Raw genomic sequence first — 12,500 nt, 5'->3', positions numbered from 1 at the left:
ACTGAAACTCAAATAGCTGCACAAATCACTGAAAGCTCAATTCACTGAAAACACATTTCACTGAAAGTTATATATGGCCTTTTCTCCACTGTTGTGTGACCCTGGAGTTAGTATATATAGTAAGGGGGTGGGGGGTATAGCCCCCCACATATTTTGGATGCATATTAAGTTTAGAAAAGAGTAATTTATTGGAATTGCATGTATCCATGTATACAGTTCAAAATATTTAAAATAGGTGGGGGGGGGGCTAGTATATATACTAACCCTAGGGTTGCACAACAGTGGGGAAATGGCCATATATAATGTTCAGTGAAATGTGTTTGAGTGAAATGTGTTTCAGTGAAATGTGCTTTCAGTGAATAGTCCAAGACCCATTTATATATATTTATATATATATATATATATATATATATAGATATTAAATCCACAATTTATTTATTTATTTATCTAGTTATTTATTTATTTATTTATTTCAGTTTGTTAACTGGGAAAGTCCATTGGGCCAAGGTAGCCCATTTTCAATGGAGGCCCGAGGAGAAAAGCTCCAGACAGAAAGACAATATACAATGTATTAGTACAGCATATGAGAACAACAGTTTAACATTCAATATACAGCAAGACAAGATTTTACATATCTTGAAATGTATGAGCTGAGTCAATCACTAAGATATTTGCAAAAACAATAAATTTATGTTCATTTAATACAATACATGCATTTAGGCAAAGGAATTTTAGAGAGATGAAGTGAAGCTGTGGCAGAGATTTGAGTAGAATAGAATAGGGATAGGAGTCAGGAATCAGGTAGGATGGTACAAACGTAGAGTACACATGTCAGTTGCATGAAAAGAAGCACACCCAATATATATATATATATATATATATATATATATATAAACACACACATACTTAAACAGCATGTGTGGTTGTGGATAAAATTCTAATAACTTTTGTAACTCCAAGACATGGTGACAATAGACCTTTATTGGTTTCCCCTCACAACTAACAATCAGCTACTTACAGCAGCTTTTGCCATCCACAAGGACTACTGAATTCAACATGACCTTCCCTGGATTAACTCTGGCCATTTCAGGGCCTCTGATGAACTCAGGTAATTCCTGGGCAGCATCATACTGTCTTAAGGATTGATTTCTCCCCAATGTGCACTTGTGCCATCCAAGCACATGACTTGCATTAGTCTTGTGGCATATCATCCAAGCATCTGCAACTCAGACAAAGCTCTGTCCTACTTGGAGGCGACACTCTCCCAGTCTACACAAATGGCTCAACCTCCCCACAGGACTGGCACACATGTCCTTTTTACTTATGCTATCAAGTGTCAAAGCCATTTATCGAATCTGGGTCACCTGGGACATAGGGATTTATCCCTGGATACCACTGGTACAGTCTTGGAGACCTTTGACAGTGGGACTGCACCCGTGTAAGTTGCAAGGTAAAAAAAAAAAATAGGTAGTGCTTTAACTGATCTTTTGAGAAATGTATATTATAATACACTTGCTTCAGTGAAATGTAGTCACAGTTTTTCATTTATGTGTACACATATTTTATTGTGTAGGGCAGCAGACTCTTCTTAGTTGAATGTTTGGACAATTGAATATTTCTTATGCCACCATAAGTGATCAAACAGATGGATAATCACAGTTTATTGGCATTACTTTTTGTGAGATCAGGTTACAGAGGTGATCGTAGGATCATAGGATCATAGGAAGTTACTAGGCTATTGGTGCTGAGGCCCTTACAAGCCTAGCCAAGAATTTAGTCCATGTTCTAACAAGTTAGCACCTAATGCCCTGTCCAGCAGGAACACAGGTGGAAGCCCAGGGGTGTATTTTCTTTCCCCCATCCAGTTATCCTGGTTGCTTTTAAAAAAGTTTAATGAGGTTACTCTGCTGGATGTGAAGTGGGAGTTTATTCCAAAGAAGGGGGGGTCTCTGGGACACAAATCTGTCCCACCAACAAGTCCTATTGATGTCACAGACTAGGTTGAGGTTACTCGTGCAGGTTACTTGAGTGGAGGTTGACTTGTGGATATGCAGCAGTCCCATCAAGGCGGGGTCTGACATTGCTTTGTATGCCAGACAGAGGCCACCTCTGAGGAGTCTGTAGGAGACTGAGTAGAGGCACAGGACCTTTAGCCTATCTGTGTATGGTAGATATTTGAGGTCCTGGATTCTCCTGGTGAGGAATCTCTGTGGTCTCTCCAGCTGCTGCATATGCTTTATGAGGTATATGCCAAAAGGGGCATTGTACTCAATAATCGGTCTTATAAGGGAAGAATACAGGGATGTTATGATCACCTTGTCCCTGGATGAGATACCCTTACTAATGAGGTGGGCCATGTAGAAAGCTTTCCATACAAAGGAGGCAATATGGTGGGCAAAAGTCAGTTTGCTATCAACCTGGGTGCCGAAGTCCCTCACAACTGATTGAATGCTTAGAACCTTGTTATTAATGTGATAGGTTGTGGGGACATCACTCTCTCCAAAGGAGATGATGATGCATTTTTTGGCATTTAGTATGAAGCCATGTTTCTGGCACCAGTCATTTGTTTGGGTGAGACCCTCTTGGAGGATGTCCACATCACTAGGGAAATTGATGAGAGAACCCAGTTTACAATCATCTGTATACTTGGTCAGCCATAGCCCACTGGTTTTGGCCTTCACCTTGGAAAAGTATATCACAAAGAACAAAGACCCCAAGACCGATCCTTGGGATACACCACTCATTATGGGTCGACTACTTGAGGTGGCTTCCCCTATTTTGACTAGGTGCATTCTATCAGTGATCCAGTTTGCTACCCATCTGGTAACATATGGATTGATGCCTAGTTGAGAGAGTTTATTGATGCCTAGTTGAGAGAGTTTATCTATTATACCCCGAGTGGGGAATAGTATCGAAGACTTTGGCCAGGTCAAGGTAGGTGGTGTGCACTGTCTTCCCCTCGTCCATGGCTCTGGTGACTGTCTCACAGAAGTTGATCAAATTTAACAGGCATGACCTCCCCTTGACAAAACCAAACTGTGTGGAATTGAGTGTTTGGAGGTTGCCAATGTCCTTGTTAATGAGGTCCATGATAATCTGCTCCATGGCCTTACAGATCAGGCTAGTTAGAATGAGAGATTTGTAATTTCCTGGATCTGTGGCCACTCCACCTTTGTGCAGAGGAATGACAGTGACTGTCCTCCACTCAGCTGGGATGAAGACTTTACTCAGGCTGTGGTTGAATGGGGTGCCTAATGGTGCTGCAAGTTCCTGCTTGAGTTCATATAGGATGCAGACTGGGATGTTATCGGGTCCCATGGAAGCTGTATTTTTTGCCTTTCAGAGGCAGTGATGACTTGCTGCCTAGGGATAAGGGAAGGGGAACAGGTGCTGGGGATGTCCTGATTTACTGATGGGGGGGGGGGACAGAGGGGTGAGGTTTTCACTGAACCTGTCTGCCAGTAGGTTAGCTATATATACATTGTTTGTGTATGTGGTATCCTTGACCACCAGTTCTGAGCAGATCTGGGTGCTTCCCTTGAGACTGCAGACATATGTGAAGAAAACCTTGTGACTGTCTTTAGTAGATGTGGCCAGTTTTGACTCGAAGTTTGCTTTGGAGAATTTCACTAGGGCTCTTATTTGCTTATTGAGGCTAAGGAGAGATTGCTTCCAATTAGGCACCTGCTCCTTCTTGGTCCTGGACAGCGATTTTTTTCCTTTTATTATAGAGTTTATTTATTGCAGATGTCCACCAGACAAGTTTACTCTTCCTTGAGGAGGATGATTTTGTTCTGTCGACTATTCCTGATTCCATGCAGCTATATAAATCCTCCTACAGTACTTTGGTGTAGGTTTGGACATATGTGCAGTGGAGGGGGAGGGGGCTGTGAAGCTGTTTATACCTTCCCTTAAGAGGCTGGTATTCAGCTTTGGAGAAGTTTTTTTGTTTGACCCTAGCTGGGGGGGGGGGGGGGGTCAGGGGAGATGGTGACTTTGAAAGTGACTGCTTTGTGGTCAGATCTTACCAGGGAGGATGACACTGAGGGATGCTGCGATGATTACTCATGTTTGCTAATACCAAATCCAGGCTATTTTCACCTCTTGTGGGGGTGTCAACCAGCTGGTCCAAGGCATTTGCATTGACGAAATCAAGGAATCTCTGGGCATTTATGTTTTGGCATGAGTAGTTCTTCCAGTCTATGGTTGGATAGATAAAGTCACCCAGGAGCAGAGTAAAGGGTTGAATCTTGACAGATTCAAAGAGGTCCAGATGGAGTAGGAATCTTGAGTCAAAGTTGGGGGCCTGTAGCTAGCTATGATTTGAATAGGTGTCCCGTCAATGATTAACTGCCCCTGGAGTGTCTCCTGTGCGCCATACTGTTTTACCAGCCTAAATGTTTGTATGTCTTTTATATATATTGCAGCTCTACCTCCTTTTGCTTTGCTGCCCATGGTTTTGGTTCTGAATGCATAATGAATAACCTGGTATGGCAGGGGTGTTGTCCACAGCTTTGAACCAGGTTTCTGTGACTGCACAAATGTCAGCATCTTCTAGGGCTAAGAATGATTGCAATGAATACAGTTTCATGTTTAGACTCCTAGTGTTTAGCAGCATGACCTTTAATTTTTGTTTTGATGAAATTTTTATGTTGGTAGTTTTGACCTCATGGCATTGCCTAAAAAAGGTAGGATTAGAAATTTACATTTTTCCTACTGTTGTGCAATCTTGGAGTTAGTATATATATATATATATATATATATATATATATATATATATATATATATATATATATATATTTATATAGGGGTATGGGGTGCAGAGGGCTTGCCCTGGGAGGAAAAAAAAATATATATATATATATATATATATATATATATATGTAGATGTTTTGAGTTTCATTCTTTTTTAAATTGATATTTTCAGGTTTGATATTTTGCATATTTGTAAGAATGACATGGGTGTGTGTGTGTGTGTGTGTGTGTGTGTGTGTGTGTGTGTGTGTGTGTGTGTGTGTGTGTGTGTGTGAGCATGCATGCTTTTGAATGAATGCACCAGGATGTCTTGCTGCAATTAGCAGTGCTATTTTATTCCTCATTTTCCAGTTCAGGGGGTGCCAGATCTAAAGATGGCACTGGGTGTCAAAATAGCTAGGCACACCTCTGCTGGTAGGTTGTCCATGAAAAGATATATTTAAAAAAAATCTGGTCCTTTAGTTAGGATATGTATTTATATGTTATACCTTTATTGAGCTTCACATTTGGGTGTGTATGTGGGTGTGTGGGTGTGTCTGCTTGTATGCATGTGAATATGGACTGTGTTGTAGGAAGTGCATATGGTGCAAGTTATTTCATGAAAGGCAAAACCATAAGAAAGGCTGAGTACACACCTCCTATAACACAAATATTAAACATATACAGCTCCAGTTATCACATATTTTAATTATTTAATTATTTAGTGACATATGGAACACACTATGGGACTTTAAGTATCATTCTTTGATTGCTGTAAAAACATATTTACGAAGAACCCTGTTTTCAAGGAAAGTTTGTTTCCCCAAACAACTTTATTGCTTTATCACTTGTGGCAGTGGCAGATTTACAGTGATAGAAAAGTAATCACACAAAATTAACAGAACAAACATTTTACTTTACATATATTGCTATATATCATATAGCTAAGCAACATTACATAAATTATTCAATTCCTGCCTTCTGTTTTAAAACAAGAAATCTCTTTATTAAACCATCACTTAAAACATAGGCAATCATATATTTATACAAAAGAAAACAAACCACACTAACACAATCCTAGTTGCAAGCATTTTACATCACAAACCATACTGACACACTCCCAGTTGCAAACATTATACATTACTCATAATCTACCCAAACTTTTTTTGTCAAACCTTACATAGCTCATTTAAGTCCTGCCACCTTTTAAACCTTATTCCTCCCTTCTATGTATTGTTCCCACAATCCCCATTTTTTCCTATGTAGTATGCTCCTACCCTTTTCTAAAGATAAAAAAATTCTAAAGATCTCAATTCCCGTTGTTTTATCTCTGTTACTATAGTCACTACTTCTAGTATACTTGATTTAGATTTTGATTTCCATTGATTTCCAAAGTGATTGCTTTTTTGGCAGCCACCATTATTAGAGACAGGAAGACCTTATCATGCCTAGGCAATTCTGATTCTGTATCACAGCTCAGAAAAATCATCTCTCTTTTCAGACCAATCTGCCCACCCAGCATCTCCAACAGTGCACCCCGCAGGGAATCCTTAAAGTCTGCCAATTCAATGCACTCTCAGAAAATATGTTCCCAGTTACCTCTTTCTTCCTTGTCACACCTCCAGCATTTGGTGTCTGCCTGAGGAAAAATTCTCTGAAGTCTACTTGGGATCTAGAAATACCTATGTAGACATTGCAGGCAAGAATCTAAAATCCTCTAGATTTTATTGCATATTTGGGAGACATACATATATCCTCCCACTGTTTCTTTGTGAATTGCTTATCCAGTCTCTCTTCCCAATCCTCTCTAATCTTCTATGATTGATTCTTTTACTTATCGTACAATATTTTATATGCTCTACTAATGATTCCTTTTTTAATGTCACTTTCTGTTCTAGATTCTACTAAAAACTCTACCAGTGCTTGTCTTTCATTTAGGACCCCCCTATTTATTTCCATTTACCTATACTCTGATATCAATCCCTGATAGGGATGACAATCTCTAACCAGCAGTCCAAATACATTTTTGGTGTCTTCCCATTCTGTCATCTTTCCCTCTCTAGTTATTTACTCCCAAAACCGTGGTTCCATTGCTAGTTTTCTCCAATAAATTTCAGCCCCCTCTTGCCTATTGTCAATATCCCTAATTGCATTCATCCCTTTCAGCAGAATCTCCTTTGTCCAATCCTGTGTTGGCTTAGTTCTTAGAATACTTTCTGCTACTTTATGGGTATAATATTCTGAACAATTATTGCTATTCTCCTTAAAGGGCTGCATCCAAAATCACAGTCTCTCCTTGTTTCTTAAGCTTCCCCCTTGTTTCATCATCATCCCTTTACACTTTGAAATATAGTTTTCTGCTTGTGCTATATATATAGGATTGTTAACTGTGTAGCAATGAAATACCCATTATAATTGGGTAAACTCAATCCTCCCTGTTCTACTTGAAGAATCAACTTATCCCACTTGACTCTTGCCATCTTTCCCTCCCAGATAAAGTCCTTCAGCTCTTTGTTAATTGCTATCCACAACTTCTCTGGTTGATAAAAATATGCCTGACCTGTGTATAAGACTAAAGGGACTAAAAACATTTTAACTGCGTGTATCTTATTATCCCTATCCATATAACAAAGCTTCCATTTTCTCAGTTTTTGTATTATCTTTTGTTTAGTCTCTTCCCACATATTCTTAGCTGCCACACTAGAATCATTTTTAATCCATACTCCTAAATACTTCATTTTTATCATGTCCCCATAAAGATGGATATTCCTGAACCAGTTTGTGTGTAGGTACATAACGTACCTCTATTGCCTTCGTTTTAGCTTCATTTTGTATCCCAAAAATATCTGAAACTGTCTCAAAATGTTCCACAACACTGTAATGTCTCTTTCTGGTTTTGTCAGGTATAAAATAATCATCTGAAAATAAAGCCAGCCTTTCTTGACTACCGTACCAATTATATCTTTGAATTTCTGAGTCCCTTATTTTTTTTGTCAGTGGTTCTAAATATAATGCAAATAACAAAGGGGAAACAGGACACCCCTGCCTGGTTCCTCTGCTCAAGCAGAGGTTATCAGAGAGGACCCACCCACTTTTATTTTTGCTTCCAATCCCTCATATATTCTCCTAATCAACCTTATATTTTTTTCAGGAAATGCAAATGCTTCCATTGCCCTGCTCATAAATCCCCAGCCTACTCTGTCAAAGGCTTTCTCTGCATCAAGACCACCAACAACAATGGTATTTTGTTACATTCTGCTTCCCTCTGGATCATCAATGTTCTGTTAACATTGGCAAATATTTGCCTCCCCTACAGAAAATCACACTGATCCATATCTATCAGTTTTGGCATTACTTTTGACATTCTTTTGCCATTATAGACATGAACACTTTATAACTATGGTTTAGTATTGAAATGGGCCTATATGAAGCTGGATCGGATGGATCTTTAGGTATTACAGTTACCACTGCTTTCTTCCAGGACAATGGTACTTTTCTCCTCTTAAAATACTGTTAAAAAAACCTTCCAGATCTTTATCAATTTTTTCCCTTCTAGTTTCCAAACCTCCCCAAGAATACCATCTATTCTTGGGGACTTTCCTGTAGATTGGTTATACATCAAAATTTTTATCTCATCTCCTCCTATCCTAACCATTAGTAATTGAGCCTCATCTACCTCTAGCCTTGGCAAATTTAATTCTTCTATAAACATTTCCATTTGTATCTTTTCTTGATTCTCGTATTTCTCTGCTTTATAGAGACTTTCACAGAATTTCCAAAATATTTCTAATACCTCTTCAGGATCTTTTGTTACCTTCCTTGCTTCAGACTCCCTAAGTTTGGTGACAGCCCTTTCTACTTTGAGTTGTTGTGCTAAAAAATTTTGTGCTCTTGTGTTATTATCAAAAAACATTTGCTGGATAGCAACCTTTCTAAACACGTGCTTGTTATTGAAGTAATCCCTTATTTTCTGTCTAGCATTCTGCAGTTGATCCTCTTCTTGTTCTGTGAGATACCCTCTATTCTGCAATACGTTAACATTTGTCAGCCCCTCTAAATAATTCTTGTTACTTTTTAACCATACCACCCTTTCTTTTATTTCCACCTTAATTTTATCCCACTCCCTAGCTATATTTTCAGAAGAAATTTCTATCCTCTAACAGCTCCTGAATAATCTCCTCTACCCATTCCTTAAATTCCTCTTTCAACAGATAGGTGGAAAAATGCCAATGTCTCATTTTTATTTCATTAACCTGTGCTTTTAGTTTAGCTATTACTTGTGCATGATTTGAAATAGTTATTGGGTTAGTATCAAGGCCTTCAATTAAATGCACATGTTCCTGTGAAATGTAAATTCTGTGTAGCCTAGCCCAGTTTTTATATATTGGGGAATAATATATAAATTCACTCCGAACTCCTATTGCTTAATTCACATCTTCCATGCCAAATATTTTCATAAATTTCTTCAAAAATCTACCCTCCTTTGTTATATTCTCCCTTTTGGGACCCCCAGACACATCGTCACTGCTGCAAATCAAATTCCAGTCCCCACGTAAAATTAGTATTCCTTGCTGAAAACTGATTATTTCTCCCACAATTTTCTTAAGCTCCATTACAGCAGTTTTAGTTGGGATGTAAATACATGCCAGTGTAATTCTCATCCCTTGCCAGTAGCTCCGTAGCACTACAAATCTGCCATTATTATCTTTATCTTCTTCTATCACTTAATCAATTAATATAAGTACTCCTCTTTTCCTTTGTCCCGGGTATTCCATTGAATAACCATCCTGAAAACCTTTTTTTATCAAATTCACATGTTCATTTCTTTCTAAGTACAAAGCAGAGAAGGTATAAACCACTAACAAAATTTAAGGCAAGTCAGGTACCAAGACACAACACATTTAATAACAGTAAGCACTTTTGTACACTAGTATCAGTGAACTTCAAGGAGTTCACTGATATTAGTGTATGAAAGTGCTTACTTTTATTAAATTTGTTGTGCCTTGGTACCTGTCTTGCCTTAAATTTTATTTCTTTCTAAGTGTGTCTCCTGTAGCATAGTTATTTGCACCCTACATTTTTTAAGATAGTTCACTATTCTTTATTTTTTGTATTTATCTGTGAGGCCATTTACATTTAAAGACATTACAGAAAGCATCATCGTATTAAAAAGTTATTATTCCCACCTTTTATGTACAACACCTTTTTTGTTAAATGTCTATTTCCAGCTTTTGTGTTACATGTACATATTGTTTGGCAAGTTGAACTTTTATACAGTTGTTTCTTGTTATATCCATTTGAGCTTATATCACATCTTATAAAACTTTTTGTTTTATTGAAAGCCCTCAAACAAAAAAAAACAAACACACCCCAATACCCCCCTAAAACCTATTAACTTAATACTAACACACAAAACTATGTACACTTTCAAATATTAAAGTTTTACTCTCCTAATAGGAACAAATGTCCCAAACTGACAGCCACAGATACAAATGTGAGTTAACCTAAAAGAAAGGTTATCCATGCTAAGATGCATGGTGCAGCCTGTGCTTCTCCTAAGTGCTGATTGGTTTGTCTTATTTTTATAGCTCTTCCAGCTGGGAAAGCCCTTGAATGCTTTCAGAGAACATTATTTAACTTGGAAAAACCCTAAATGTTTCCAGAGAACATTATCTCCTAGCTAATTTCTCTCTTTTTTTCTCAGCCAATCACTCTCCACCAGAATGTAGCCAGTATCTCTTCATCAGATTATCTCCATGAAGACATGACAACTAGGCAGTCAGTTTCTCTTTATCAGATTGTTTCCATGGAAACATGAAAAACAGCTGCAGAATTGTTACTGAGCATACATGTCTTTGCTAGAAAAAAGGCTCATAATATTCAATGTTCTTTTTCACTTGCTCTTAAAACTTGTTGCTAAATCAATCTAAGATCTTTAATCAGTCATTCCCCCATGCAAGAATGAGAAAAACATATCGATTTTTCTTTTATCATGCTTTTTAAACAAGCTTTTTTTTTCATTGCAGTGTCTACATTTCTTAAAACTGAAGTAGAAGAAAGGGAGAAAGAAAAGAAAAAAGAACAGCAGCACCTGTTTACAATTCCCATTACACCTAAAAATAATTGAAAAAAAATTATAGCATGTAAAAAAATGTCTTAAAACTGTACTATTTAAGAAAAGAAAAAAATCTTTACTTACATTTAACTTTCTCCCTTCTCTTCTCCTCGCAAAGCACTTTTCTGAACATTAAGGACATGAAGTAGATCATATGCTTTAGAATCCCCCACAAGTCCAACAAATTCTGAAAATGTGCAATATTTCCACATTTTCTTGTTCTGTCATATTTCACAAATATAAGTATTGCATTGTAATGCTGTTGTGTCTTTCGGCTTTTCCCGGTTAGGGGTCGCCACAGCGGAACTCCGGTCTGCTAATGATTGGCAGTAGATTTTTATGTGCCGAGTTGCCAGCCCTGATGCACAACCTTCAACGAAGGTATGCCCATTCACGCATGCCTCCACACAGAAGATGCTCTAGCTGAGAATCGAACAGGACAACGTCTTATTGTGAGGTGACAACACTACCGTAGCACCACCACCGCAGTATAAGTATTGCATTGTAATCCTTGTAATCCCATGTTAATTTACTGGTTTTATTGTTGTTCATCTTCAAAATCCTGTCTCTGCTTCATTTCCAATGCACTCTCAATTATTTTAGTGAACTTTCATGCTCCCTTCATTCTCTCCAACATTTTCTGTTGAAACATTTGAAAAGGTTTCACAGGTGCAGTCCCTCTGTAGTCTTTATTACCAGAAGAACAAGAAGCAGAATCTCCTCCTGTTTCACAGCTTGCTTTTTGTTGAACAAACTTTTGTATTTCCTCCTTGCCATGTACTTCATCAAAAATGATTTTGTCTCTCCAGTGAAGAATATTTTAAAGGCAGCTGGGTACAGCAGTTTGAATCTCGCACCTGTATCTCGACATTCCCTGTATAGTGGTCCTCTTCTGTCTAGTGTACAATGAGTAATCATTCTCAACCAACATTCTGCCTCCCACTTTTAGTACTTTGTCCTTCTGCCACAGTTTTGTCAGAATCAATGCCTTCTGCTGGTAGGATTGCATCTTTACTAGTAAAGGTTTGGATTGCTTTTCTATAGCCAGGTTTGGAGAATATACACAATGTGGCCTTTCACTAACAGCTCCTGCTGTGGAATACCAGTCCAGTTGCTTATTTATGCTTTCATAAAATTAATACAGTCTGTTCCTTCCAACTTCTCTGGTATAGCTGAAAATCTCAGGTTTTCCCTATGTGCTCTATCCTCTAATTCTATTATTTTTGAAACATCTCTTCCTGAGAAGTCTCATATTCAGCCAGCATTTTCTTCATTTTTACCTCAGATTTTTGCAGCTTTATCATCTCATATGAATATTTGTTTAAAGCTTCTCCTATTTTTACAACCTTTTGTTGTTTGTGTAGATATACTCCATCAGTGTTTTGTTTATTTTAACCAGTTATGTATGTAGTTGTCTTATATCTTCCTCCTTACCATGTACTTCATCAAAAATGATTTTGTCTCTCCAGTGAAGAATATTTTGAAGGCAGCTTGGTACAGCAGTTTGAATCTTACACCTGTATCTCAACATTCCCTGTATAGTGGAATAAATTTGCTCCTCTTCTGTCTGGTGTAGAATGAGTAATCATTCTCAACCAACATTCTGCTGTCTCCCACTTTTAGTACTTTGTCCTTCTGCGACAGTTTTGTC

The 12,500-nt window shown here is 37.9% G+C and overlaps 1 protein-coding gene across 5 annotated transcripts in view; it reads left to right on the top strand.

Annotated features, from left to right (window-relative positions):
- LOC122809153 overlaps positions 1 to 12,500 on the top strand; it is a 1,026,347-nt gene that overhangs the window by 950,100 nt on the left and 63,747 nt on the right. The window lies entirely within an intron of this gene.

This window comes from Protopterus annectens, chromosome 8.part0, assembly GCF_019279795.1.
Source record: "Protopterus annectens isolate FY-2018-M chromosome 8.part0, PAN1.0, whole genome shotgun sequence".
NCBI classification, from domain to species: domain Eukaryota; kingdom Metazoa; phylum Chordata; order Ceratodontiformes; family Protopteridae; genus Protopterus; species Protopterus annectens.
Note: the sequence above shows the minus strand (reverse complement) of the source record. Positions and strands in the feature narration are given on the sequence as shown.